Source organism: Schistocerca serialis, chromosome 7, assembly GCF_023864345.2.
Source record: "Schistocerca serialis cubense isolate TAMUIC-IGC-003099 chromosome 7, iqSchSeri2.2, whole genome shotgun sequence".
In the NCBI taxonomy this organism is placed as follows: domain Eukaryota; kingdom Metazoa; phylum Arthropoda; class Insecta; order Orthoptera; family Acrididae; genus Schistocerca; species Schistocerca serialis.
Genome location: NC_064644.1, coordinates 604,157,196 through 604,184,572, shown reverse-complemented (window position 1 = coordinate 604,184,572; position 27,377 = coordinate 604,157,196). Strand labels below are relative to the sequence as shown.

At 48.3% G+C, this 27,377-nt stretch overlaps 28 non-coding genes across 28 annotated transcripts; all 28 read left to right on the top strand.

The window, feature by feature from the left end:
* The first annotated feature begins 8,793 nt into the window (after positions 1–8,793).
* Trnat-agu (transfer RNA threonine (anticodon AGU)) lies at positions 8,794–8,865 on the top strand. The gene has a single exon. It is a non-coding gene; the product is annotated as a tRNA-Thr (tRNA).
* A 569-nt stretch (positions 8,866–9,434) lies between these two features.
* On the top strand, positions 9,435–9,507 carry Trnar-ucg (transfer RNA arginine (anticodon UCG)). Its single transcript has one exon. It is a non-coding gene; the product is annotated as a tRNA-Arg (tRNA).
* Positions 9,508–9,869: 362 nt separating this feature from the next.
* On the top strand, positions 9,870–9,942 carry Trnak-cuu (transfer RNA lysine (anticodon CUU)). The gene has a single exon. It is a non-coding gene; the product is annotated as a tRNA-Lys (tRNA).
* A 322-nt stretch (positions 9,943–10,264) lies between these two features.
* Trnat-agu (transfer RNA threonine (anticodon AGU)) lies at positions 10,265–10,336 on the top strand. The gene has a single exon. It is a non-coding gene; the product is annotated as a tRNA-Thr (tRNA).
* Positions 10,337–11,994: 1,658 nt separating this feature from the next.
* On the top strand, positions 11,995–12,067 carry Trnar-ucg (transfer RNA arginine (anticodon UCG)). The gene has a single exon. It is a non-coding gene; the product is annotated as a tRNA-Arg (tRNA).
* A 362-nt stretch (positions 12,068–12,429) lies between these two features.
* Trnak-cuu (transfer RNA lysine (anticodon CUU)) lies at positions 12,430–12,502 on the top strand. Its single transcript has one exon. It is a non-coding gene; the product is annotated as a tRNA-Lys (tRNA).
* A 322-nt stretch (positions 12,503–12,824) lies between these two features.
* On the top strand, positions 12,825–12,896 carry Trnat-agu (transfer RNA threonine (anticodon AGU)). Its single transcript has one exon. It is a non-coding gene; the product is annotated as a tRNA-Thr (tRNA).
* A 2,600-nt stretch (positions 12,897–15,496) lies between these two features.
* Positions 15,497–15,569, top strand: Trnar-ucg (transfer RNA arginine (anticodon UCG)). The gene has a single exon. It is a non-coding gene; the product is annotated as a tRNA-Arg (tRNA).
* Positions 15,570–15,931: 362 nt separating this feature from the next.
* Positions 15,932–16,004, top strand: Trnak-cuu (transfer RNA lysine (anticodon CUU)). The gene has a single exon. It is a non-coding gene; the product is annotated as a tRNA-Lys (tRNA).
* Positions 16,005–16,326: 322 nt separating this feature from the next.
* On the top strand, positions 16,327–16,398 carry Trnat-agu (transfer RNA threonine (anticodon AGU)). The gene has a single exon. It is a non-coding gene; the product is annotated as a tRNA-Thr (tRNA).
* Positions 16,399–18,991: 2,593 nt separating this feature from the next.
* On the top strand, positions 18,992–19,064 carry Trnar-ucg (transfer RNA arginine (anticodon UCG)). The gene has a single exon. It is a non-coding gene; the product is annotated as a tRNA-Arg (tRNA).
* A 362-nt stretch (positions 19,065–19,426) lies between these two features.
* Positions 19,427–19,499, top strand: Trnak-cuu (transfer RNA lysine (anticodon CUU)). The gene has a single exon. It is a non-coding gene; the product is annotated as a tRNA-Lys (tRNA).
* A 322-nt stretch (positions 19,500–19,821) lies between these two features.
* Trnat-agu (transfer RNA threonine (anticodon AGU)) lies at positions 19,822–19,893 on the top strand. The gene has a single exon. It is a non-coding gene; the product is annotated as a tRNA-Thr (tRNA).
* Positions 19,894–20,447: 554 nt separating this feature from the next.
* Trnar-ucg (transfer RNA arginine (anticodon UCG)) lies at positions 20,448–20,520 on the top strand. Its single transcript has one exon. It is a non-coding gene; the product is annotated as a tRNA-Arg (tRNA).
* Positions 20,521–20,882: 362 nt separating this feature from the next.
* On the top strand, positions 20,883–20,955 carry Trnak-cuu (transfer RNA lysine (anticodon CUU)). Its single transcript has one exon. It is a non-coding gene; the product is annotated as a tRNA-Lys (tRNA).
* A 322-nt stretch (positions 20,956–21,277) lies between these two features.
* On the top strand, positions 21,278–21,349 carry Trnat-agu (transfer RNA threonine (anticodon AGU)). The gene has a single exon. It is a non-coding gene; the product is annotated as a tRNA-Thr (tRNA).
* Positions 21,350–21,909: 560 nt separating this feature from the next.
* On the top strand, positions 21,910–21,982 carry Trnar-ucg (transfer RNA arginine (anticodon UCG)). Its single transcript has one exon. It is a non-coding gene; the product is annotated as a tRNA-Arg (tRNA).
* A 362-nt stretch (positions 21,983–22,344) lies between these two features.
* On the top strand, positions 22,345–22,417 carry Trnak-cuu (transfer RNA lysine (anticodon CUU)). The gene has a single exon. It is a non-coding gene; the product is annotated as a tRNA-Lys (tRNA).
* Positions 22,418–22,739: 322 nt separating this feature from the next.
* Trnat-agu (transfer RNA threonine (anticodon AGU)) lies at positions 22,740–22,811 on the top strand. Its single transcript has one exon. It is a non-coding gene; the product is annotated as a tRNA-Thr (tRNA).
* Positions 22,812–23,359: 548 nt separating this feature from the next.
* Positions 23,360–23,432, top strand: Trnar-ucg (transfer RNA arginine (anticodon UCG)). The gene has a single exon. It is a non-coding gene; the product is annotated as a tRNA-Arg (tRNA).
* A 362-nt stretch (positions 23,433–23,794) lies between these two features.
* Positions 23,795–23,867, top strand: Trnak-cuu (transfer RNA lysine (anticodon CUU)). Its single transcript has one exon. It is a non-coding gene; the product is annotated as a tRNA-Lys (tRNA).
* A 322-nt stretch (positions 23,868–24,189) lies between these two features.
* Positions 24,190–24,261, top strand: Trnat-agu (transfer RNA threonine (anticodon AGU)). The gene has a single exon. It is a non-coding gene; the product is annotated as a tRNA-Thr (tRNA).
* Positions 24,262–24,809: 548 nt separating this feature from the next.
* Trnar-ucg (transfer RNA arginine (anticodon UCG)) lies at positions 24,810–24,882 on the top strand. The gene has a single exon. It is a non-coding gene; the product is annotated as a tRNA-Arg (tRNA).
* Positions 24,883–25,244: 362 nt separating this feature from the next.
* On the top strand, positions 25,245–25,317 carry Trnak-cuu (transfer RNA lysine (anticodon CUU)). The gene has a single exon. It is a non-coding gene; the product is annotated as a tRNA-Lys (tRNA).
* A 322-nt stretch (positions 25,318–25,639) lies between these two features.
* Trnat-agu (transfer RNA threonine (anticodon AGU)) lies at positions 25,640–25,711 on the top strand. The gene has a single exon. It is a non-coding gene; the product is annotated as a tRNA-Thr (tRNA).
* Positions 25,712–26,265: 554 nt separating this feature from the next.
* Trnar-ucg (transfer RNA arginine (anticodon UCG)) lies at positions 26,266–26,338 on the top strand. The gene has a single exon. It is a non-coding gene; the product is annotated as a tRNA-Arg (tRNA).
* A 362-nt stretch (positions 26,339–26,700) lies between these two features.
* On the top strand, positions 26,701–26,773 carry Trnak-uuu (transfer RNA lysine (anticodon UUU)). The gene has a single exon. It is a non-coding gene; the product is annotated as a tRNA-Lys (tRNA).
* A 322-nt stretch (positions 26,774–27,095) lies between these two features.
* Positions 27,096–27,167, top strand: Trnat-agu (transfer RNA threonine (anticodon AGU)). The gene has a single exon. It is a non-coding gene; the product is annotated as a tRNA-Thr (tRNA).
* The last annotated feature ends 210 nt before the right edge of the window (positions 27,168–27,377 follow it).

The following is a 27,377-nucleotide window of genomic DNA, read 5'->3' as shown; positions in this document are numbered from 1 at the left end:
CCCTGAGAACAAGTCACCTGGTCCAGACGGCCTACCGGTGGAGTTCTATCGCACATTTAAACGACTGTTGTTACCGAAACTGACGTGCATATGCCAGGAATTAATGGACCCCGACAAAGACATCCCGCGACAATTCAGTGAGGGCTTGATCATACCGGTTCCTAAGTCACCATTGGCGCAATCCGCAAAACACTACCGCCCGCTCACACTTCTAAACTGTGATTATAAGATCTTTGCAAGGATTATAGCTAGGAGACTCAAACCGGTGATGAACACGGTTACAGCCCCGCCACAAACGAGTGTCGGTATAGGCCGCAACATTCACGACACCTTGTGTGACTATCGCGACGTCATAGCGGTAGCTGCCGCCTGTCGCATTCCGTGCGCCTTGGTTGCTCTCGATTTTGACAAAGCATTCGACCGTGTGAACCATGAGTATTTACTGAAAACCATGCAGACAATGAACTTCCCCCACCGTTTCCTCACCATCATCGCACGACTGCTGCGCCACTCCCAGTCCACGATTTTGCTCAACGGGCGATCAGTGGGGCCGATAACTATTGAAAGTTCGGTCAGACAGGGCTGCCCTATGTCGATGGCGCTGTTTGCTATCGCCATCGAGCCGCTATTAACAGCGCTGACCTCACACCTCCAGGGTGTCCTGATGTATGGTCACAAGTTTGTATGCCGCGCCTACGCGGATGATGTGGCCTTTCTTGTGCGAACCACGTCTGAGATACGGACGGCGATGGACATAGTAGAGCAGTATAGGAAGGCGGCGGGGGCTCAGTTGAATGTAATGAAGTCCGGTGTCCTGAACATCGGTCGCGGATTGAAGGCCCCTATTCCTGGACAGATCAAGGTGATCACGGTCATGAAGTGCTTGGGAGTGAAATTTACTCGTGACATCCGACGCACAATTGCAATCAATTACAAAGATTTGCTAAATACAGTGCGCGCGAGCATACGTCAACATACCCTCAGGTCGCTGGACGAAATACAACGCGTGGCCTTGGTGAACATTTATCTCGTCTCTAAAGTTAACTATGTGGCGCGCGTACTCCCGCTACCCCTCCCGATGGCAAGCAGATTGTTAGCTGCCTTCGGCCACTTTGTCAGCCGCGGCCACATTTTCAAAGTCAAGTATTCTACGTTGACTCTGCCGTCGGCGTCAGGTGGTCTCAACCTCACCGACGTCTATACGAAGACACGGGCCCTGTACGTCAGTTCTACATTTAGCAGATGGAAGAATTCGCCCAATAGTATCACCACTTTTCTATTGAACGAAATAAAGCCGGCTAATCTTGACGCGCCTGTGGATGTTCATCACATACCAGACGACCTTCATCATATCAAGCAATTTTTGCTTGACTATAGCTACATCCGCCTGGGAATGCCTGAGGAACAAATCGTCACAGTGCGAGCAGTGTACAAATATTTGCTCACGACGCACGCTCGAAACAGTATTGAAGTTAAGTACCCCGAGGCAGTCTGGCCACGTGTATGGAGAAGTGTTCATCATCCACATTTGCCAACGGGAGTGAGAGCATTGTGGTATTACGTGGTCAATAGGAAACTTCAAACGACTTCCCGCTTACATTCGATACATTTGGCTGATACTTCCCTTTGTGCAACCTGTAACGTGCAAGATACTGATGAACACACATTCGTATGCGGTACGGCGCAAGACATCTGGAAAGCGGTTAGAAACCTCTTGGCATTTCTACAACGCACGTCCCCTCAAGCCATCACCCTTAAGAGTCTACTTCTACCGAACGATGACCTCTACCCTACCACGAAACGAAATGCCGTAACCTGGCTGAAAGGACAAGCAATCTACTATATTATTACAAACTCAGAACGTAGTATTGGAGACTTTTCGACATATTTACAAACACAGCACGATGGACTTCGCAAACTTCCACATTACAAACAGGAATACGCAAATTTTCTCATTAAAGCGATCATGGATCCCCCACAGAATTGGCGGGTGTAAAGCTAAGAGTAGACAAGACAGGACAGTAAAGAGAAGAGACCACACGATGAAACAGGACGAACTCGCAACGGAGTGAACACATTGCAACCCGAGAAGCCGACCTTACAGTTTTCCGACATAAGAGGGCCACTAAGGTACGGTTGCCAAAGGTAATTTGAGAAAAATCACGAACAAACACAATGCCGATGGAGGCGGCACATACAGAGGATTTCTTCTCGGAGATGGCATTCATGAGTCGAAGCCACTCATCCCTTTTGTTTTCATTTACTTTATGTTATACCATTTACACAAAAAAAAAAAAAAAACCTAATAAATTTAAAGCGTAGAAGCTAGCCGACGAAGGCAGAAAAGGTGAGCGATTAGATGGGCTATGTGGGGAGAAGGGAGGCCCAAAAAAAAAAAAAAATAAAAAAATAAAAAAAAATGGATAAGGCGTCGGACTTCGGATCCGAAGATTGCAGGTTCGAATCCTGTCACGGTCGACTTTTTCCAGTTCTGCAAAAGATGCATGCTGTTTCACTGTGTTGTTTGAGTACTACAAAACTAGTTGAAAGTTGCTGCTGTCCGCTTCCTGGCTGCAAACCGGCGTCTACCTGAAGCACAAGCAAGACAAGGGGGTTCTGTAGCGAAATTTTCGGCAAAGTGCCTATCAGGAGAGTTTTTGTTGGAACTACTGCGTCTGATTCAGGACCCAAGAGCTACGCCACAGGCATCTGTTACAATTGTTCATTGAATAGGATTGTAGCTCATTTGTGGCAGCAGGAAATAAGCTGTAGTGAAAAGGACCTTCCATAGATGGTCGCAGGTCCCATAAGTACTGTATGGCTCGTAACACGTTGTGTGGGGCCCGGCTAGCTCAGTCGGCGCAGTTGTGCTTCGGTGGGCGAGCTGTGCGGACGGGCCTTGTTTACGTGCTCGCTGCGGCCGGCCGCGCGCTGACAAGTAAGTGGGCGCTCTTGTGGCTTACACGCCAATTGTATATTTGAAAATGAATCGAACATGAATATGACGCAACCGCTTCGCAAAGATACTTTGAAGTTCACGTTCGATGAACGCTTTGCACGACCTAAAGCATTCGAAGTAGAACAGTTCTTGCGCGATGTAGTAAAGCTCAGTTCCACTGATATAATTGGGATCCACTTATCGATTGTGAGTAGCACAGTTTATGTAAAGATGGTGAATGCTAAATGCTGTGATAGGATTATTGAAGGATGTGGAGGATCTTTTAAATTTAATCACTGTGATGGAAACGTCGGTGATGTCAAAGTAGATCATGCAGGTTTCGGGATAAGAACAGTCCGTATTTTTGAACTTCCCTTTGAAATAACCACGGAACAAATTAATTGCGTCCTCAAAGCATATGGGAAGGTCATTAGTAATGTTGCGGAAAAGTGGACCACCTTTCAAACGTTTCCAGTTTTAAATGGTGTCAGGCAAATAAAAATAGATCTTCAGCAGCATATTCCCTCGTATGTTTACGTATGCGGTTATAGAGCTATTGTGATGTATGATGGACAGCCGCGTACTTGCTCCGGCTGTGGACAGACTGGACACGTACGTTCAGAATGTATACAGAGGAGAGTGACGCAGGTGCCTGCGGGGGAAGTAGTCCCTCCCATGACGATGACGACCTTACCAGTGACATATGCTACGGCCACCCGTGGCCACTCTGCTACGACACCGAATTTCGCTTTGGAGAGCAGTGGCGACAGAAAAGACGACGACCAAAACTTGTCAGTGACCACTAGCTCTACTGAAGTAACGACTGTCGTTCCGTCGCCTGAAGCGGCGCCCATTACAGAAGCAGGATGTCTTTCCAAAAATGACGGAACTACTGAGCAAGATGTACAGAGAGACGAGAACGAGGATGCTGCACAAGATCCCAGCACGGCTTCCGAGACTGAAGAGCGACAGAAATCCGGATCTCTTCCCAAAAAGCATAAAAAACGGAGGATAGCTCCACCTGACGCTCCTCAAAAGGTACAATCAGTGCGTGAAAAGGCACAACAAATTGGTCGCAAAATCAGTGGTATGACATCCGTCAATTTTGACGTAGACCCACAGACCCCGCATACAGCGGGAAAAGACGAGTTTCGAAAAGTGAAAACGCAGACGCAACACGATGGTGAAACGAAACGGTCCGCAAGTAAAGAAACAAAGAACAGAACTCCATCTCAACGTGGGCCAGAGATAGAGTTGTCTCAACGCAGTGATACGAAAAATTGGGCAGATGACATTGAAGAATTTCCCGCAGATGAGGAAATGAAAGAAGTGTCACACCTACCAGGAGGAAAGATTCCAGTGCAGAAAGACAAACAAATGAGGGACGAGACATCGTCTCGGCCATAACATGGAAAACCTTAGGCTTTGTCGACAGTGGGTCATAACGACTTGTATACTTGCTTAATTAATCATGAATTCGTTACAAGCTTATAGAATCGGGACTTTGAATCTAAACAATATCCGTAGCGAATTAAACCTTAAGAACTTGCAAGACATGCTCTACGCCGCTGATATTGATGTTATTATGTTACAAGAAGTAACAGATATTAGACTGGATGCCATCACAGGTTACAATGCAGTCGTAAATCCAGGGAGCGACAAGTGACCTCGGAACTGCGATACTCGCCAAAGAAGGAATTATCATCAAAGATGTGGAGAAACTGGTAAACGCCAGAGGTCTAGCTGTCACCATTCACAATACGCGTTTTATAAATATTTATGCACCATCTGGCACCGGGAACAGGAGGCGAAGAGCTGAATTTTATAAAGATGATATAGTTCCCCTTTTCGGTGGCCGCTACGAGCATATCATTTTTGGAGGTGATTATAATTGTGTGCTGTCTCCAAAAGACCAGACGCCGCATTTTAATAACTGTGCAGAACTCGGAGCCGTAATTACAGAACTCCGCTTAATTGACACCTGGGAGCTCAAGAACGGTGCATTGCCGGGTTTCACTCATATTACGAATCATTCCGCTAGTCGCATCGACAGGATCTATGTAACAGTCGACCTGGAAACACACGTTCTCCAGACAGAGTTATGGCCCACTATCTTTTCGGATCACGCTGCATACATATGTACCATGAACTTAAAACGGCAAGAAACGTACAGGGGACGAGGCTTGTGGAAGTTGAACGTGGAACATCTAAAAGACCCTGAATACCACGAAATATTCAATAACGTATGGAACGCGTGCGAGAACAAATTCGCTTCATATACCTCGGCACTGGCATGGTGGATGAAATGTGTGAAACCCGCGATAAGAAAATCGCTGATGAATTACTCCCGCGAGAAAAGTGTTTGGCAAAAACGGACGATAGAATATTACTTCCAAGTCCTTCGTGACCTATATCAATCTGATGAGTCCGTATTCGCCAACTACGTGGAAATAAAACGGATTCAGGCTAAACTTCTCGGACTGAAGCGGAAACAGCTGGAAGGTCATCAAGTAAGAACAGGACTTCACGATGCTGTAAAAGGAGAGCAAACATCTATATATCATGTGATTAATGAGAGGAAGGGGCAACGCAGGAAAATAATAACCGAACTAAGATCTTCTGACGGTAGGTTACTGACGCAGCAAAGTGACATCAAGAACGAAATTCACAAGTACTTCGCAGAGTTATTAGGCAAAACGACAATGGATATCCCGGTGGACAATGACATCATGACGGGATTCACACGCGGGCTCGACCCAGTAGAAGCAAACAACTTGTTAACTGAAGTCACAGAAGAAGAAGTCGCAGACGCTTTAACACGAAGCCCGAAAAATAAGTCTCCTGGGCCTGACGGAATCCCGGCCGAGTTCTATCAAATGTTCAGAAGACAGTTGATTCCCAAATTAGCGTGTATCTGTAACGAATTAATGAATCCCGCCAATGGCATCCCACGCGACTTCCTAGAAGGAACCATTGTTCTAATCCCGAAACATCCTGCGGGAAAATCTGTAACAAATTTTAGGCCTATCACTCTCCTAAATTCGGACTATAAAATATTTGCCCGCATCATAAACGAAAGATTAAAATCAGTATTGAACACAGTCACTGGATCATATCAATCGAGCGTAGGAAAAGACAGATCAATTTACCAAACACTGTGCGACTACAGAGATATTATTTCCATTGCCGCAGCCTGTAAAATAAAATGCGCCATCGTATCATTGGACTTTGAGAAAGCATTCGATAGAGTCGATCTTGTTTATCTTTTTCACACCATGCGTGCCATGAACTTCCCGCAAGGTTTTATCAACATTATTACAAATCTTCTGCAGAAGTCAACATCGATAGTTATGGTAAACGGTCAGTCCAGTAAGCCCATTGTAATGAAAAGTTCGGTGCGACAAGGGTGCCCGATGTCTATGTCACTCTTTGCAATAGCAATCGAGCCATTGCTTTTTCGCCTCAGCCACAACCTACAAGGATTCACTACACGCGGCCGTAGGATAGTCTGCAGAGCATATGCCGATGACGTTGCATTTATTGTCAAAGACAACGACGAGATAGAGAAAGCACTCGACATAATAAACAAATATGAACAAGTATCTGGTGCGAAAATGAATAGGAATAAGTCTGGCATAATGAATATTGGAAGCGGATTAGGAGTTCCCATTCATGGGCCAATAAAGGAAATTGTCACCATGACATGTCTTGGAGTGGAATACACAAGAAATATTCGGCAGACCATCGCAGTTAATTACAGAAGAATCCTCAACACCATCCGTGCCTGTATACGTCAGCACAATCTCCGTACTCTTGATGAGATACAAAGAGTGGCTCTCGTCAACATCTATTTGTCCTCTAAATTAAATTACGTGGCTCAAGCCCTGCCAATGCCGAGGGAAGTGGCGAACAGGATTTTGGCTGCTTTTGGCCATTTCGTCAGCCGCGGCCACATCTTCAAAGTCAAGTACCAGACATTGACTCTACCGACTGGGAATGGTGGATTGAATCTCACAGACGTGTACAATAAAGCACAAGCATTGTACGTCTGTAAAACATATAAACTGTGGAAGCGGTCAGTCGACAGTGTCACCGCATTCTTGTTAAATGAAATAGCGCCGGTCAGCCAGGACGCCCCAATAGACGTTCACCACATCCCAAATGAACTTTACCACCTAAAACATTTCTTCGTAGAGTATAGCTACATTGGACTGGGAACACCCGAGAAAGATGTCATCAAAGTCAAGAAAATATACCAAAACTTAATGAACTTTCAGACCAAGAACATCATAGAACAAAAATACGTCGGTCACTCTTGGCATGATATCTGGAGGAACATACATCACCCATATTTACCAACAAAAGTGCGGTCATTGTGGTACTACTTTGTGAATAGGAAATTTCCAACAAACTCCAGACTACATTCCATTCGGCTGGCTGATTCCCCTTTGTGTACCATTTGCAACCTGATTGATACGGATGAACATCAATTTGTCTGTGGAAATGCGAATAATATATGGTTGTCAATCAGAAAAAAATTAGCAACTATGCAGAGAAAACCGCCGTATTTGATAACGCCAGCGTGCCTTTTATACCCAGAAGAGGAGTTATACCCCACCTGGAAGAAAAATGCCGTCAACTGGTTGAAGGGACACGCAGTATTTTACCTGCTGTCCAGTAAAGAAAGGAGCGAAGAAGATTTTTGGACGTACATTTCCGACCAGCATCACAAGCTACTACGCATGAATAATTATTATGATACATACGCCAACTGCCTGAGAAGAACAGTCATGTGAACTCCATTTTCGATGATGCGATTCAGAACATGAAGAAACGAGAGACAATTTGATCTTTGAAAAACAAATACGATCAAGTGACGAACATCACTATCTGGTTTAGACTTGGATTTTTTTTTTTTTTTTTTTTTTTTTTCTAAAATGCCAAGGAACCTTTGTTTTATTACTTTTAAATGTCAGTTGAAAAATATGTACTACTGTAGAATGTTATGACTACAAAACGCCCGGGTTCTCGGTTTCGATTCCTGGCGGGGAGTACCTTGGTTTATTTTATTTTTTTTTTTTTTAACTTATTTGTTTTAATGTTTAAATATGAGGGAACTTGGGCAATATAGAGCTTCAGTGATTATTCTAAATACATTGCATGATTTAAATTTTTTTTAAGTTATTGGTTATAACGTTTAAGGAAAAGGAAATTTTGTTTAATTTAGAATCTCAGTAACTACCTTTAAATATTTTGAATAATCTTAAGTTTTTTAAAAGGTTATTCCTTCTGATGTTTTAGAAAAGAAAGGGAAGTTAACATTCTAAAAATTTGCATGTTAGTACAGTTTGAAGCATTATGTGTTTTAATGTTCAAGAAAAGGAAATTACAAGTTTTCTGTATACCTGTATATCCCTGTGTAAACTAAGAAAACCAATAAAAAAAAAAAAAAAAAAAAAAAAAAAAAAAAAAAAGTCGGTCGAGCATGAGACTCTTAATCTCAGGGTCGTGGGTTCGAGCCCCACGCTGGGCGGGCGCAAAATTTTGTGTCTACGCGGATGCAACCTGCGCCCCTCTCGTGAGCCTTGCGTAATGAACGTAACGGGTTAAGACGATGCCTAGCTTCGTATTAATATCAGAGGAATGGTTTTTGAAACTGAAAGTAACTCTGAAATGAAATAAATGTGTTGTTTTGGAATTTTAGGTGTACATCGATATCGTGTGAGATGTGTAGGAAAGCAGCAGCTGTGCTAACTAAATACAAATAATGGTCGCTAATGCGGTGCGTTTCCAGCTGAAGGGCTCCGATTCACTAGTCCATAAGAATAAAGTACCAGAAAAGTGCGCTAGGCGTCGCCTCCTTAGCTCAGTGGCAGAGCGCTGGTCTAGTAAACCAGAGGTCGTGAGTTCGATCCTCACAGGAGGCAAATGAATTTTGTAACAGCCCCTTCTACCTTTGCCCTTTCGAAAAAAGCGGTCAAGAATAAAAAGAATTATGAATGGGTGCGGTATTTAAGAAATGCTCTCGCAAATGAATAGTGCGAATGCTGCTATTAAAGTAGGCACCAGAAACTGCTGCTTTTGGCAGTCTCTGGAGAATACCGACGTGAAATACTTAGTTCTTGTGATGTATTTTCTACCCCTGGTAGAGACCCTCGCGGTTGTCGTCGTCGTCGTCGTCGTCGTCGGCGGCGGCGGCGGCGGCGGCGGCGCCGCCGCCGCTTTGGTAATAGCGGCAAGTCGCCATTGTATGACATAGGGTGGCGTAACCTCTGCAACCGACTGAGATGGCAGTAAGCGATTGAAGCTGATTTGCAACCTCTTGCTTGATCAGCGTCATAAGGGCTTGAATGTAACTTGCGATGGGACACAGCAAGAAGTAGCTTCGCATTTTTAGTACTGAAATTGGAGAATTGCGTCAAAGATGGGAAATTCATTCCGGCAAGCGTACAAATGGCGAAAATGAGGTGTGTGTGGGGAAGCACATTGCGCCAGTGACCGTGTGGCCTAATGGATAAGGCGTCGGACTTCGGATCCGAAGATTGCAGGTTCGAATCCTGTCACGGTCGACTTTTTCCAGTTCTGCAAAAGATGCATGCTTTTTCACTGTGTTGTTTGAGTACTACAAAACTAGTTGAAAGTTGCTGCTGTCCGCTTCCTGGCTGCAAACCGGCGTCTACCTGAAGCACAAGCAAGACAGGGGGTTCTGTAGCGAAATTTTCGGCAAAGTGCCGATCAGGAGAGTTTTTGTTGGAACTACTGCGTCTGATTCAGGACCCAAGAGCTACGCCACAGGCATCTGTTACAATTGTTCATTGAATAGGATTGTAGCTCATTTGTGGCAGCAGGAAATAAGCTGTAGTGAAAAGGACCTTCCATAGATGGTCGCAGGTCCCAAAAGTACTGTATGGCTCGTAACACGTTGTGTGCGGCCCGGCTAGCTCAGTCGGTCGAGCATGAGACTCTTAATCTCAGGGTCGTGGGTTCCAGCCCCACGCTGGGCGGGCGCAAAATTTTGTGTCTACGCGGATGCAACCTGCGCCCCTCTCGTGAGCCTTGCGTAATGAACGTGACGGGTTAAGACGATGCCTAGCTTCGTATTAATATCAGAGGAATGGTTTTTGAAACTGAAAGTAACTCTGAAATGAAATAAATGTGTTGTTTTGGAATTTTAGGTGTACATCGATATCGTGTGAGATGTGTAGGAAAGCAGCAGCTGTGCTAACTAAATACAAATAATGGTCGCTAATGCGGTGCGTTTCCAGCTGAAGGGCTCCGATTCACTAGTCCATAAGAATAAAGTAGCCGAAAAGTGCGTTAGGCGGCGCCTCCTTAGCTCAGTGGCAGAGCGCTGGTCTAGTAAACCAGAGGTCGTGAGTTCGATCCTCACAGGAGGCAAATGAATTTTGTAACAGCCCCTTCTACCTTTGCCCTTTCGAAAAAAGCGGTCAAGAATAAAAAGAATTATGAATGGGTGCGGTATTTAAGAAATGCTCTCGCAAATGAATAGTGCGAATGCTGCTATTAAAGTAGGCACCAGAAACTGCTGCTTCCAAGCCAAGGCACGTTCCCAACTCCGTCTCCTCAAGCTCCTTTCCGGCCGCACGTGGGGTCTGGACCTCTCCACAATCCTCCACACCTATAAATACATCATCCGCCCTATCCTTTGTTACGCCCATCCAGCCTGGATCTCCGCCCCCCCTACCTTCTATAAATCCCTCCAAATCCTTGAACGCCATGCTCTCCGAATTGCCTATCGCATCCGTCTCCCCTCCCCCACACGGATCCTGTATGATCTCATCCCCTTCCCCCACCTCCTCCTTTTCCTTGAAAGGATACGTATCCTGTACACCTCACATAAACTTGATCCTCCTCACCCGCTCGTTTCCTCGCTCCTCTCCCACCCCCGCCCGCTGCCGCGCCTGTATTCGCACGTCCCACCCGGTCTCCATCTCTCCACCCTCCATACCCTCTCCCAAGGTGGCTTCCGCCAGCTCCCTCTCCCTGATGATGTCCTCGTCCCCTCCATCTACCCCTCCTATCCACTTTGACCCTGCCCCACCCCCCACTTCCCGTGTCCTTTCCTTTTGGCACCCTCCCTCCCTTCTCTTCTCTTCCCTTCTTTTTCCATCTCCCTGTCCCCTCCCTTCCCCCTCTTCCCCCGGGCTTCCTCTCCCCCTTCCTCCCTCCCCCCTATCTCCCGTGCCCGTGGCATCTCTGCTCTCCCCTCTCGCTCTCCCACTCCCCTTCCTCCTCCTCCTCTCTTGGCAGGTCCCCGGACTCGCACACGTATAGTGAACATTCGCGCGCCGGAGATCGTCGCCTTTTGTGCTTCGTGTGTGTGACGTCATATAGTGTTTTTAGTGTCCGCCATCCCACTCCTACGTTCACTTGTGCCGTCGGACTCACCAGTGTTTTGTGCGCCGTGCCGACGTGTTTTCCGTGTTGTTATCGTCACATGTGAACGACTCCGTGTTTTTTTTATGTCTCTGTGACCTCTCTCTTTTGCCCGTCACTTTGTTCATTGTTATTCACCATGTTTTATACTCTTGTAAAACGCTATGGCTGAAGAGCGGCGTAGTGTGCCGCTGCCAGCCTACCTGAATTGTACAGGTTTTAAAATAACAATAAAGTAAAAAAAAAAAAAAAAAAACTGCTGCTTTTGGCAGTCTCTGGAGAATGCCGACGTGAAATACTTAGTTCTTGTGATGTATTTTCTACCCCTGGTAGAGACCCTCGCGGTTGTCGTCGTCGTCGTCGGCGGCGGCGGCGCCGCCGCCGCTTTGGTAATAGCGGCAAGTCGCCATTGTATGACATAGGGTGGCGTAACCTCTGCAACCGACTGAGATGGCAGTAAGCGATTGAAGCTGATTTGCAACCTCTTGCTTGATCAGCGTCATAAGGGCTTGAATGTAACTTGCGATGGGACACAGCAAGAAGTAGCTTCGCATTTTTAGTACTGAAATTGGAGAATTGCGTCACAGATGGGAAATTCATTCCGGCAAGCGTACAAATGGCGAAAATGAGGTGTGTGTGGGGAAGCACATTGCGCCAGTGACCGTGTGGCCTAATGGATAAGGCGTCGGACTTCGGATCCGAAGATTGCAGGTTCGATTCCTGTCATGGTCGACTTTTTCCAGTTCTGCAAAAGATGCATGCTGTTTCACTGTGTTGTTTGAGTACTACAAAACTAGTTGAAAGTTGCTGCTGTCCGCTTCCTGGCTGCAAACCGGCGTCTACCTGAAGCACAAGCAAGACAGGGGGTTCTGTAGCGAAATTTTCGGCAAAGTGCCGATCAGGAGAGTTTTTGTTGGAACTACTGCGTCTGATTCAGGACCCAAGAGCTACGCCACAGGCATCTGTTACAATTGTTCATTGAATAGGATTGTAGCTCATTTGTGGCAGCAGGAAATAAGCTGTAGTGAAAAGGACCTTCCATAGATGGTTGCAGGTCCCATAAGTACTGTATGGCTCGTAACACGTTGTGTGGGGCCCGGCTAGCTCAGTCGGTCGAGCATGAGACTCTTAATCTCAGGGTCGTGGGTTCGAGCCCCACGCTGGGCGGGCGCAAAATTTTGTGTCTACGCGGATGCAACCTGCGCCCCTCTCGTGAGCCTTGCGTAATGAACGTAACGGGTTAAGACGATGCCTAGCTTCGTATTAATATCAGAGGAATGGTTTTTGAAACTGAAAGTAACTCTGAAATGAAATAAATGTGTTGTTTTGGAATTTTAGGTGTACATCGATATCGTGTGAGATGTGTAGGAAAGCAGCAGCTGTGCTAACTAAATACAAATAATGGTCGCTAATGCGGTGCGTTTCCAGCTGAAGGGCTCCGATTCACTAGTCCATAAGAATAAAGTACCAGAAAAGTGCGCTAGGCGGCGCCTCCTTAGCTCAGTGGCAGAGCGCTGGTCTAGTAAACCAGAGGTCGTGAGTTCGATCCTCACAGGAGGCAAATGAATTTTGTAACAGCCCCTTCTACCTTTGCCCTTTCGAAAAAAGCGGTCAAGAATAAAAAGAATTATGAATGGGTGCGGTATTTAAGAAATGCTCTCGCAAATGAATAGTGCGAATGCTGCTATTAAAGTAGGCACCAGAAACTGCTGCTTTTGGTCGTGCCACCTACCGTCACCTTCGTGAAGCTCCTGCCTCTTTCCTCTCCACCCTGGCCAGGCTCTACAATGTAGTCCTGTCCACCGGTTACTACCCCGACCTGTGGAAAACCTCCCGTATCCTCATGTTCCTTAAACCTGGCAAACCGCCGTCCGCCGTCTCCTCCTACCGTCCCATCAGCCTTACCTCGGTCTTCAGCAAGGTCCTAGAATCTATCCTCACCCGCCGCATCCACCAGCATCTCCGCCAGCACCGCCTCCTTCCCGTCACCCAGTGTGGCTTTCGGCCATCCTTCTCTTCCGACGATCTTCTCCTTCACCTCACTCATCTCCTTTCCGAACAGCTTAATTCCCGTCGCTCCGCCATCTTCCTCTCACTTGACCTCGAACGCGCTTATGACCGCGTCTGGCATTCCGGTCTCCTCTTCAAGCTCCAAACCTTTGCCCTTCCCATTAACTACGTCCGTCTGATCGGTTCCTTTCTCTCCCGCCGTCCTTCCTATGTCACCATCCATAACACTGATTCCTACACCTTTTTCCCCTCCGCCGGTGTGCCCCAAGGCTCCGTCCTCTCCCCCCTTCTGTACCTTTTGTACACGGCGGACATGCCGCCGCCGTCGCCCCCCGTCCACCTTCTCCAGTTTGCCGATGACACCGCCTTCCTCGCCCTTGCCCCCACCCTGCAACGCTCCCAACGCCTTCTCCAATCCCATCTTGACCGGTTCACCGCTTGGTGCAACCAGTGGTTGCTCAAGGTCAATCCCTCCAAAACCCAGGCTATCATTGTAGGCAAAACCACCCCTTCCTTCCGCCTCCTTCATTTCTATCTCACCGTCTATGGCCGTCCTATCGCCCTCACTCCCACCCTAAAGTACCTTGGCGTCACCCTCGACCGTCGCCTCTCCTGGACTCCCCATCTCCAGACAATCCAAGCCAAGGCACGTTCCCGACTCCGTCTCCTCAAGCTCCTTTCCGGCCGCACGTGGGGTCTGGACCCCTCCACAATCCTCCACACCTATAAATCCATCATCCGCCCTATCCTTTGTTACGCCCATCCAGCCTGGATCTCCGCCCCCCCTACCTTCTATAAATCCCTCCAAATCCTTGAACGCCATGCTCTCCGCCTTGCCTATCGCATCCGTCTCCCCTCCCCCACACGGATCCTGTATGATCTCATCCCCTTCCCCCACCTCCTCCTTTTCCTTGAAAGGATACGTATCCTGTACACCTCACGTAAACTTGATCCTCCTCACCCGCTCGTTTCCTCGCTCCTCTCCCACCCCCGCCCGCTGCCGCGCCTGTATTCGCACGTCCCACCCGGTCTCCATCTCTCCACCCTCCATACCCTCTCCCAAGGTGGCTTCCGCCAGCTCCCTCTCCCTGATGATGTCCTCGTCCCCTCCATCTACCCCTCCTATCAACTTTGACCCTGCCCCACCCCCCACTTCCCGTGTCCTTTCCTTTCGGCACCCTCCCTCCCTTCTCTTCTCTTCCCTTCTTTTTCCATCTCCCTGTCCCCTCCCTTCCCCCTCTTCCCCCGGGCTTCCGCTCCCCCAATCCTCCCTCCCCCCCTATCTCCCCTGCCCGTGGCATCTCTGCTCTCCCCTCTCGCTCTCCCACTCCCCTTCCTCCTCCTCCTCTCTTGGCAGGTCCCCGGACTCGCACACGTATAGTGAACATTCGCGCGCCGGAGATCGTCGCCTTTTGTGCTTCGTGTGTGTGACGTCATATAGTGTTTTTGGTGTCCGCCATCCCACTCCTACGTTCACTTGTGCCGTCGGACTCACCAGTGTTTTGTGCGCCGTGCCGACGTGTTTTCCGTGTTGTTATCGTCACATGTGAACGACTCCGTGTTTTTTTTTTATGTCTCTGTGACCTCTCTCTTTTGCCCGTCACTTTGTTCATTGTTATTCACCATGTTTTATACTCTTGTAAAACGCTATGGCGGAAGAGCGGCGTAGTGTGCCGCTGCCAGCCTACCTGAATTGTACAGGTTTTAAAATAACAATAAAGTAAAAAAAAAAAAAAAAAAAAAAAAAACTGCTGCTTTTGGCAGTCTCTGGAGAATGCCGACGTGAAATACTTAGTTCTTGTGATGTATTTTCTACCCCTGGTAGAGACCCTCGCGGTTGTCGTCGTCGTCGTCGTCGTCGGCGGCGCCGCCGCCGCTTTGGTAATAGCGGCAAGTCGCCATTGTATGACATAGGGTGGCGTAACCTCTGCAACCGACTGAGATGGCAGTAAGCGATTGAAGCTGATTTGCAACCTCTTGCTTGATCAGCGTCATAAGGGCTTGAATGTAACTTGCGATGGGACACAGCAAGAAGTAGCTTCGCATTTTTAGTACTGAAATTGGAGAATTGCGTCAAAGATGGGAAATTCATTCCGGCAAGCGTACAAATGGCGAAAATGAGGTGTGTGTGGGGAGGCACATTGCGCCAGTGACCGTGTGGCCTAATGGATAAGGCGTCGGACTTCGGATCCGAAGACTGCAGGTTCGAATCCTGTCACGGTCGACTTTTTCCAGTTCTGCAAAAGATGCATGCTGTTTCACTGTGTTGTTTGAGTACTACAAAACTAGTTGAAAGTTGCTGCTGTCCGCTTCCTGGCTGCAAACCGGCGTCTACCTGAAGCACAAGCAAGACAGGGGGTTCTGTAGCGAAATTTTCGGCAAAGTGCCGATCAGGAGAGTTTTTGTTGGAACTACTGCGTCTGATTCAGGACCCAAGAGCTACGCCACAGGCATCTGTTACAATTGTTCATTGAATAGGATTGTAGCTCATTTGTGGCAGCAGGAAATAAGCTGTAGTGAAAAGGACCTTCCATAGATGGTCGCAGGTCCCATAAGTACTGTATGGCTCGTAACACGTTGTGTGGGGCCCGGCTAGCTCAGTCGGTCGAGCATGAGACTCTTAATCTCAGGGTCGTGGGTTCGAGCCCCACGCTGGGCTGGCGCAAAATTTTGTGTCTACGCGGATGCAACCTGCGCCCCTCTCGTGAGCCTTGCGTAATGAACGTAACGGGTTAAGACGATGCCTAGCTTCGTATTAATATCAGAGGAATGGTTTTTGAAACTGAAAGTAACTCTGAAATGAAATAAATGTGTTGTTTTGGAATTTTAGGTGTACATCGATATCGTGTGAGATGTGTAGGAAAGCAGCAGCTGTGCTAACTAAATACAAATAATGGTCGCTAATGCGGTGCGTTTCCAGCTGAAGGGCTCCGATTCACTAGTCCATAAGAATAAAGTACCAGAAAAGTGCGCTAGGCGGCGCCTCCTTAGCTCAGTGGCAGAGCGCTGGTCTAGTAAACCAGAGGTCGTGAGTTCGATCCTCACAGGAGGCAAATGAATTTTGTAACAGCCCCTTCTACCTTTGCCCTTTCGAAAAAAGCGGTCAAGAATAAAAAGAATTATGAATGGGTGCGGTATTTAAGAAATGCTCTCGCAAATGAATAGTGCGAATGCTGCTATTAAAGTAGGCACCAGAAACTGCTGCTTTTGGTCGTGCCACCTACCGTCACCTTCGTGAAGCTCCTGCCTCTTTCCTCTCCACCCTGGCCAGGCTCTACAATGTAGTCCTGTCCACCGGTTACTACCCCGACCTGTGGAAAACCTCCCGTATCCTCATGTTCCTTAAACCTGGCAAACCGCCTTCCGCCGTCTCCTCCTACCGTCCCATCAGCCTTACCTCGGTCTTCAGCAAGGTCCTAGAATCTATCCTCACCCGCCGCATCCACCAGCATCTCCGCCAGCACCGCCTCCTTCCCGTCACCCAGTGTGGCTTTCGGCCATCCTTCTCTTCCGACGATCTTCTCCTTCACCTCACTCATCTCCTTTCCGAACAGCTTAATTCCCGTCGCTCCGCCATCTTCCTCTCACTTGACCTCGAACGCGCTTATGACCGCGTCTGGCATTCCGGTCTCCTCTTCAAGCTCCAAACCTTTGCCCTTCCCATTAACTACGTCCGTCTGATCGGTTCCTTTCTCTCCCGCCGTCCTTCCTATGTCACCATCCATAACACTGATTCCTACACCTTTTTCCCCTCCGCCGGTGTGCCCCAAGGCTCCGTCCTCTCCCCCCTTCTGTACCTTTTGTACACGGCGGACATGCCGCCGCCGTCGCCCCCCGTCCACCTTCTCCAGTTTGCCGATGACACCGCCTTCCTCGCCCTTGCCCCCACCCTGCAACGCTCCCAACGCCTTCTCCAATCCCATCTTGACCGGTTCACCGCTTGGTGCAACCAGTGGTTGCTCAAGGTCAATCCCTCCAAAACCCAGGCGATCATTGTAGGCAAAACCACCCCTTCCTTCCGCCTCCTTCATTTCTATCTCACCGTCTATGGCCGTCCTATCGCCGTCACTCCCACCCTTAAGTACCTTGGCGTCACCCTCGACCGTCGCCTCTCCTGGACTCCCCATCTCCAGACAATCCAAGCCAAGGCACGTTCCCGACTCCGTCTCCTCAAGCTCCTTTCCGGCCGCACGTGGGGTCTGGACCCCTCCACAATCCTCCACACCTATAAATCCATCATCCGCCCTATCCTTTGTTACGCCCATCCAGCCTGGATCTCCGCCCCCCCTACCTTCTATAAATCCCTCCAAATCCTTGAACGCCATGCTCTCCGCCTTGCCTATCGCATCCGTCTCCCCTCCCCCACACGGATCCTGTATGATCTCATCCCCTTCCCCCACCTCCTCCTTTTCCTTGAAAGGATACGTATCCTGTACACCTCACGTAAACTTGATCCTCCTCACCCGCTCGTTTCCTCGCTCCTCTCCCACCCCCGCCCGCTGCCGCGCCTGTATTCGCACGTCCCACCCGGTCTCCATCTCTCCACCCTCCATACCCTCTCCCAAGGTGGCTTCCGCCAGCTCCCTCTCCCTGATGATGTCCTCGTCCCCTCCATCTACCCCTCCTATCAACTTTGACCCTGCCCCACCCCCCACTTCCCGTGTCCTTTCCTTTCGGCACCCTCCCTCCCTTCTCTTCTCTTCCCTTCTTTTTCCATCTCCCTGTCCCCTCCCTTCCCCCTCTTCCCCCGGGCTTCCGCTCCCCCTTCCTCCCTCCCCCCCTATCTCCCCTGCCCGTGGCATCTCTGCTCTCCCCTCTCGCTCTCCCACTCCCCTTCCTCCTCCTCCTCTCTTGGCAGGTCCCCGGACTCGCACACGTATAGTGAACATTCGCGCGCCGGAGATCGTCGCCTTTTGTGCTTCGTGTGTGTGACGTCATATAGTGTTTTTGGTGTCCGCCATCCCACTCCTACGTTCACTTGTGCCGTCGGACTCACCAGTGTTTTGTGCGCCGTGCCGACGTGTTTTCCGTGTTGTTATCGTCACATGTGAACGACTCCGTGTTTTTTTTTTATGTCTCTGTGACCTCTCTCTTTTGCCCGTCACTTTGTTCATTGTTATTCACCATGTTTTATACTCTTGTAAAACGCTATGGCTGAAGAGCGGCGTAGTGTGCCGCTGCCAGCCTACCTGAATTGTACAGGTTTTAAAATAACAATAAAGTAAAAAAAAAAAAAAAAAAAAATGCTGCTTTTGGCAGTCTCTGGAGAATGCCGACGTGAAATACTTAGTTCTTGTGATGTATTTTCTACCCCTGGTAGAGACCCTCGCGGTTGTCGTCGTCGTCGTCGTCGTCGGCGGCGCCGCCGCCGCTTTGGTAATAGCGGCAAGTCGCCATTGTATGACATAGGGTGGCGTAACCTCTGCAACCGACTGAGATGGCAGTAAGCGATTGAAGCTGATTTGCAACCTCTTGCTTGATCAGCGTCATAAGGGCTTGAATGTAACTTGCGATGGGACACAGCAAGAAGTAGCTTCGCATTTTTAGTACTGAAATTGGAGAATTGCGTCAAAGATGGGAAATTCATTCCGGCAAGCGTACAAATGGCGAAAATGAGGTGTGTGTGGGGAAGCACATTGCGCCAGTGACCGTGTGGCCTAACGGATAAGGCGTCGGACTTCGGATCCGAAGATTGCAGGTTCGAATCCTGTCACGGTCGACTTTTTCCAGTTCTGCAAAAGATGCATGCTGTTTCACTGTGTTGTTTGAGTACTACAAAACTAGTTGAAAGTTGCTGCTGTCCGCTTCCTGGCTGCAAACCGGCGTCTACCTGAAGCACAAGCAAGACAGGGGGTTCTGTAGCGAAATTTTCGGCAAAGTGCCGATCAGGAGAGTTTTTGTTGGAACTACTGCGTCTGATTCAGGACCCAAGAGCTACGCCACAGGCATCTGTTACAATTGTTCATTGAATAGGATTGTAGCTCATTTGTGGCAGCAGGAAATAAGCTGTAGTGAAAAGGACCTTCCATAGATGGTCGCAGGTCCCATAAGTACTGTATGGCTCGTAACACGTTGTGTGGGGCCCGGCTAGCTCAGTCGGTCGAGCATGAGACTCTTAATCTCAGGGTCGTGGGTTCGTGCCCCCCGCTGGGCTGGCGCAAAATTTTGTGTCTACGCGGATGCAACCTGCGCCCCTCTCGTGAGCCTTGCGTAATGAACGTAACGGGTTAAGACGATGCCTAGCTTCGTATTAATATCAGAGGAATGGTTTTTGAAACTGAAAGTAACTCTGAAATGAAATAAATGTGTTGTTTTGGAATTTTAGGTGTACATCGATATCGTGTGAGATGTGTAGGAAAGCAGCAGCTGTGCTAACTAAATACAAATAATGGTCGCTAATGCGGTGCGTTTCCAGCTGAAGGGCTCCGATTCACTAGTCCATAAGAATAAAGTACCAGAAAAGTGCGCTAGGCGGCGCCTCCTTAGCTCAGTGGCAGAGCGCTGGTCTAGTAAACCAGAGGTCGTGAGTTCGATCCTCACAGGAGGCAAATGAATTTTGTAACAGCCCCTTCTACCTTTGCCCTTTCGAAAAAAGCGGTCAAGAATAAAAAGAATTATGAATGGGTGCGGTATTTAAGAAATGCTCTCGCAAATGAATAGTGCGAATGCTGCTATTAAAGTAGGCACCAGAAACTGCTGCTTTTGGCAGTCTCTGGAGAATGCCGACGTGAAATACTTAGTTCTTTTGATGTATTTTCTACCCCTGGTAGAGACCCTCGCGGTTGTCGTCGTCGTCGTCGTCGTCGTCGTCGGCGGCTCCGCCGCCGCTTTCGTAATAGCGGCAAGTCGCCATTGAATGACATAGGGTGGCGTAACCTCTGCAACCGACTGAGATGGCAGTAAGCGATTGAAGCTGATTTGCAACCTCTTGCTTGATCAGCGTCATAAGGGCTTGAATGTAACTTGCGATGGGACACAGCAAGAAGTAGCTTCGCATTTTTAGTACTGAAATTGGAGAATTGCGTCAAAGATGGGAAATTCATTCCGGCAAGCGTACAAATGGCGAAAATGAGGTGTGTGTGGGGAAGCACATTGCGCCAGTGACCGTGTGGCCTAACGGATAAGGCGTCGGACTTCGGATCCGAAGATTGCAGGTTCGAATCCTGTCACGGTCGACTTTTTCCAGTTCTGCAAAAGATGCATGCTGTTTCACTGTGTTGTTTGAGTACTACAAAACTAGTTGAAAGTTGCTGCTGTCCGCTTCCTGGCTGCAAACCGGCGTCTACCTGAAGCACAAGCAAGACAGGGGGTTCTGTAGCGAAATTTTCGGCAAAGTGCCGATCAGGAGAGTTTTTGTTGGAACTACTGCGTCTGATTCAGGACCCAAGAGCTACGCCACAGGCATCTGTTACAATTGTTCATTGAATAGGATTGTAGCTCATTTGTGGCAGCAGGAAATAAGCTGTAGTGAAAAGGACCTTCCATAGATGGTCGCAGGTCCCATAAGTACTGTATGGCTCGTAACACGTTGTGTGGGGCCCGGCTAGCTCAGTCGGTCGAGCATGAGACTCTTAATCTCAGGGTCGTGGGTTCGAGCCCCACGCTGGGCGGGCGCAAAATTTTGTGTCTACGCGGATGCAACCTGCGCCCCTCTCGTGAGCCTTGCGTAATGAACGTAACGGGTTAAGACGATGCCTAGCTTCGTATTAATATCAGAGGAATGGTTTTTGAAACTGAAAGTAACTCTGAAATGAAATAAATGTGTTGTTTTGGAATTTTAGGTGTACATCGATATCGTGTGAGATGTGTAGGAAAGCAGCAGCTGTGCTAACTAAATACAAATAATGGTCGCTAATGCGGTGCGTTTCCAGCTGAAGGGCTCCGATTCACTAGTCCATAAGAATAAAGTACCAGAAAAGTGCGCTAGGCGGCGCCTCCTTAGCTCAGTGGCAGAGCGCTGGTCTAGTAAACCAGAGGTCGTGAGTTCGATCCTCACAGGAGGCAAATGAATTTTGTAACAGCCCCTTCTACCTTTGCCCTTTCGAAAAAAGCGGTCAAGAATAAAAAGAATTATGAATGGGTGCGGTATTTAAGAAATGCTCTCGCAAATGAATAGTGCGAATGCTGCTATTAAAGTAGGCACCAGAAACTGCTGCTTTTGGCAGTCTCTGGAGAATGCCGACGTGAAATACTTAGTTCTTGTGATGTATTTTCTACCCCTGGTAGAGACCCTCGCGGTTGTCGTCGTCGTCGTCGTCGTCGTCGTCGTCGGCGGCGGCGCCGCCGCCGCTTTGGTAATAGCGGCAAGTCGCCATTGTATGACATAGGGTGGCGTAACCTCTGCAACCGACTGAGATGGCAGTAAGCGATTGAAGCTGATTTGCAACCTCTTGCTTGATCAGCGTCATAAGGGCTTGAATGTAACTTGCGATGGGACACAGCAAGAAGTAGCTTCGCATTTTTAGTACTGAAATTGGAGAATTGCGTCAAAGATGGGAAATTCATTCCGGCAAGCGTACAAATGGCGAAAATGAGGTGTGTGTGGGGAAGCACATTGCGCCAGTGACCGTGTGGCCTAATGGATAAGGCGTCGGACTTCGGATCCGAAGATTGCAGGTTCGAATCCTGTCACGGTCGACTTTTTCCAGTTCTGCAAAAGATGCATGCTGTTTCACTGTGTTGTTTGAGTACTACAAAACTAGTTGAAAGTTGCTGCTGTCCGCTTCCTGGCTGCAAACCGGCGTCTACCTGAAGCACAAGCAAGACAGGGGGTTCTGTAGCGAAATTTTCGGCAAAGTGCCGATCAGGAGAGTTTTTGTTGGAACTACTGCGTCTGATTCAGGACCCAAGAGCTACGCCACAGGCATCTGTTACATTTGTTCATTGAATAGGATTGTAGCTCATTTGTGGCAGCAGGAAATAAGCTGTAGTGAAAAGGACCTTCCATAGATGGTCGCAGGTCCCATAAGTACTGTATGGCTCGTAACACGTTGTGTGGGGCCCGGCTAGCTCAGTCGGTCGAGCATGAGACTCTTAATCTCAGGGTCGTGGGTTCGAGCCCCCCGCTGGGCGGGCGCAAAATTTTGTGTCTACGCGGATGCAACCTGCGCCCCTCTCGTGAGCCTTGCGTAATGAACGTAACGGGTTAAGACGATGCCTAGCTTCGTATTAATATCAGAGGAATGGTTTTTGAAACTGAAAGTAACTCTGAAATGAAATAAATGTGTTGTTTTGGAATTTTAGGTGTACATCGATATCGTGTGAGATGTGTAGGAAAGCAGCAGCTGTGCTAACTAAATACAAATAATGGTCGCTAATGCGGTGCGTTTCCAGCTGAAGGGCTCCGATTCACTAGTCCATAAGAATAAAGTACCAGAAAAGTGCGCTAGGCGGCGCCTCCTTAGCTCAGTGGCAGAGCGCTGGTCTAGTAAACCAGAGGTCGTGAGTTCGATCCTCACAGGAGGCAAATGAATTTTGTAACAGCCCCTTCTACCTTTGCCCTTTCGAAAAAAGCGGTCAAGAATAAAAAGAATTATGAATGGGTGCGGTATTTAAGAAATGCTCTCGCAAATGAATAGTGCGAATGCTGCTATTAAAGTAGGCACCAGAAACTGCTGCTTTTGGCAGTCTCTGGAGAATGCCGACGTGAAATACTTAGTTCTTGTGATGTATTTTCTACCCCTGGTAGAGACCCTCGCGGTTGTCGTCGTCGTCGTCGTCGTCGGCGGCGCCGCCGCCGCTTTGGTAATAGCGGCAAGTCGCCATTGTATGACATAGGGTGGCGTAACCTCTGCAACCGACTGAGATGGCAGTAAGCGATTGAAGCTGATTTGCAACCTCTTGCTTGATCAGCGTCATAAGGGCTTGAATGTAACTTGCGATGGGACACAGCAAGAAGTAGCTTCGCATTTTTAGTACTGAAATTGGAGAATTGCGTCAAAGATGGGAAATTCATTCCGGCAAGCGTACAAATGGCGAAAATGAGGTGTGTGTGGGGAAGCACATTGCGCCAGTGACCGTGTGGCCTAATGGATAAGGCGTCGGACTTCGGATCCGAAGATTGCAGGTTCGAATCCTGTCACGGTCGACTTTTTCCAGTTCTGCAAAAGATGCATGCTGTTTCACTGTGTTGTTTGAGTACTACAAAACTAGTTGAAAGTTGCTGCTGTCCGCTTCCTGGCTGCAAACCGGCGTGTACCTGAAGCACAAGCAAGACAGGGGGTTCTGTAGCGAAATTTTCGGCAAAGTGCCGATCAGGAGAGTTTTTGTTGGAACTACTGCGTCTGATTCAGGACCCAAGAGCTACGCCACAGGCATCTGTTACATTTGTTCATTGAATAGGATTGTAGCTCATTTGTGGCAGCAGGAAATAAGCTGTAGTGAAAAGGACCTTCCATAGATGGTCGCAGGTCCCATAAGTACTGTATGGCTCGTAACACGTTGTGTGGGGCCCGGCTAGCTCAGTCGGTCGAGCATGAGACTCTTAATCTCAGGGTCGTGGGTTCGAGCCCCCCGCTGGGCGGGCGCAAAATTTTGTGTCTACGCGGATGCAACCTGCGCCCCTCTCGTGAGCCTTGCGTAATGAACGTAACGGGTTAAGACGATGCCTAGCTTCGTATTAATATCAGAGGAATGGTTTTTGAAACTGAAAGTAACTCTGAAATGAAATAAATGTGTTGTTTTGGAATTTTAGGTGTACATCGATATCGTGTGAGATGTGTAGGAAAGCAGCAGCTGTGCTAACTAAATACAAATAATGGTCGCTAATGCGGTGCGTTTCCAGCTGAAGGGCTCCGATTCACTAGTCCATAAGAATAAAGTACCAGAAAAGTGCGCTAGGCGGCGCCTCCTTAGCTCAGTGGCAGAGCGCTGGTCTAGTAAACCAGAGGTCGTGAGTTCGATCCTCACAGGAGGCAAATGAATTTTGTAACAGCCCCTTCTACCTTTGCCCTTTCGAAAAAAGCGGTCAAGAATAAAAAGAATTATGAATGGGTGCGGTATTTAAGAAATGCTCTCGCAAATGAATAGTGCGAATGCTGCTATTAAAGTAGGCACCAGAAACTGCTGCTTTTGGCAGTCTCTGGAGAATGCCGACGTGAAATACTTAGTTCTTGTGATGTATTTTCTACCCCTGGTAGAGACCCTCGCGGTTGTCGTCGTCGTCGTCGTCGTCGGCGGCGCCGCCGCCGCTTTGGTAATAGCGGCAAGTCGCCATTGTATGACATAGGGTGGCGTAACCTCTGCAACCGACTGAGATGGCAGTAAGCGATTGAAGCTGATTTGCAACCTCTTGCTTGATCAGCGTCATAAGGGCTTGAATGTAACTTGCGATGGGACACAGCAAGAAGTAGCTTCGCATTTTTAGTACTGAAATTGGAGAATTGCGTCAAAGATGGGAAATTCATTCCGGCAAGCGTACAAATGGCGAAAATGAGGTGTGTGTGGGGAAGCACATTGCGCCAGTGACCGTGTGGCCTAATGGATAAGGCGTCGGACTTCGGATGCGAAGATTGCAGGTTCGAATCCTGTCACGGTCGACTTTTTCCAGTTCTGCAAAAGATGCATGCTGTTTCACTGTGTTGTTTGAGTACTACAAAACTAGTTGAAAGTTGCTGCTGTCCGCTTCCTGGCTGCAAACCGGCGTCTACCTGAAGCACGAGCAAGACAGGGGGTTCTGTAGCGAAATTTTCGGCAAAGTGCCGATCAGGAGAGTTTTTGTTGGAACTACTGCGTCTGATTCAGGACCCAAGAGCTACGCCACAGGCATCTGTTACAATTGTTCATTGAATAGGATTGTAGCTCATTTGTGGCAGCAGGAAATAAGCTGTAGTGAAAAGGACCTTCCATAGATGGTCGCAGGTCCCATAAGTACTGTATGGCTCGTAACACGTTGTGTGGGGCCCGGCTAGCTCAGTCGGTCGAGCATGAGACTCTTAATCTCAGGGTCGTGGGTTCGAGCCCCCCGCTGGGCGGGCGCAAAATTTTGTGTCTACGCGGATGCAACCTGCGCCCCTCTCGTGAGCCTTGCGTAATGAACGTAACGGGTTAAGACGATGCCTAGCTTCGTATTAATATCAGAGGAATGGTTTTTGAAACTGAAAGTAACTCTGAAATGAAATAAATGTGTTGTTTTGGAATTTTAGGTGTACATCGATATCGTGTGAGATGTGTAGGAAAGCAGCAGCTGTGCTAACTAAATACAAATAATGGTCGCTAATGCGGTGCGTTTCCAGCTGAAGGGCTCCGATTCACTAGTCCATAAGAATAAAGTACCAGAAAAGTGCGCTAGGCGGCGCCTCCTTAGCTCAGTGGCAGAGCGCTGGTCTAGTAAACCAGAGGTCGTGAGTTCGATCCTCACAGGAGGCAAATGAATTTTGTAACAGCCCCTTCTACCTTTGCCCTTTCGAAAAAAGCGGTCTAGAATAAAAAGAATTATGAATGGGTGCGGTATTTAAGAAATGCTCTCGCAAATGAATAGTGCGAATGCTGCTATTAAAGTAGGCACCAGAAACTGCTGCTTTTGGCAGTCTCTGGAGAATGCCGACGTGAAATACTTAGTTCTTGTGATGTATTTTCTACCCCTGGTAGAGACCCTCGCGGTTGTCGTCGTCGTCGTCGTCGTCGTCGTCGGCGGCTCCGCCGCCGCTTTGGTAATAGCGGCAAGTCGCCATTGAATGACATAGGGTGGCGTAACCTCTGCAACCGACTGAGATGGCAGTAAGCGATTGAAGCTGATTTGCAACCTCTTGCTTGATCAGCGTCATAAGGGCTTGAATGTAACTTGCGATGGGACACAGCAAGAAGTAGCTTCGCATTTTTAGTACTGAAATTGGAGAATTGCGTCAAAGATGGGAAATTCATTCCGGCAAGCGTACAAATGGCGAAAATGAGGTGTGTGTGGGGAAGCACATTGCGCCAGTGACCGTGTGGCCTAACGGATAAGGCGTCGGACTTCGGATCCGAAGATTGCAGGTTCGAATCCTGTCACGGTCGACTTTTTCCAGTTCTGCAAAAGATGCATGCTGTTTCACTGTGTTGTTTGAGTACTACAAAACTAGTTGAAAGTTGCTGCTGTCCGCTTCCTGGCTGCAAACCGGCGTCTACCTGAAGCACAAGCAAGACAGGGGGTTCTGTAGCGAAATTTTCGGCAAAGTGCCGATCAGGAGAGTTTTTGTTGGAACTACTGCGTCTGATTCAGGACCCAAGAGCTACGCCACAGGCATCTGTTACAATTGTTCATTGAATAGGATTGTAGCTCATTTGTGGCAGCAGGAAATAAGCTGTAGTGAAAAGGACCTTCCATAGATGGTCGCAGGTCCCATAAGTACTGTATGGCTCGTAACACGTTGTGTGGGGCCCGGCTAGCTCAGTCGGTCGAGCATGAGACTTTTAATCTCAGGGTCGTGGGTTCGAGCCCCCCGCTGGGCGGGCGCAAAATTTTGTGTCTACGCGGATGCAACCTGCGCCCCTCTCGTGAGCCTTGCGTAATGAACGTAACGGGTTAAGACGATGCCTAGCTTCGTATTAATATCAGAGGAATGGTTTTTGAAACTGAAAGTAACTCTGAAATGAAATAAATGTGTTGTTTTGGAATTTTAGGTGTACATCGATATCGTGTGAGATGTGTAGGAAAGCAGCAGCTGTGCTAACTAAATACAAATAATGGTCGCTAATGCGGTGCGTTTCCAGCTGAAGGGCTCCGATTCACTAGTCCATAAGAATAAAGTACCAGAAAAGTGCGCTAGGCGGCGCCTCCTTAGCTCAGTGGCAGAGCGCTGGTCTAGTAAACCAGAGGTCGTGAGTTCGATCCTCACAGGAGGCAAATGAATTTTGTAACAGCCCCTTCTACCTTTGCCCTTTCGAAAAAAGCGGTCAAGAATAAAAAGAATTATGAATGGGTGCGGTATTTAAGAAATGCTCTCGCAAATGAATAGTGCGAATGCTGCTATTAAAGTAGGCACCAGAAACTGCTGCTTTTGGCAGTCTCTGGAGAATGCCGACGTGAAATACTTAGTTCTTGTGATGTATTTTC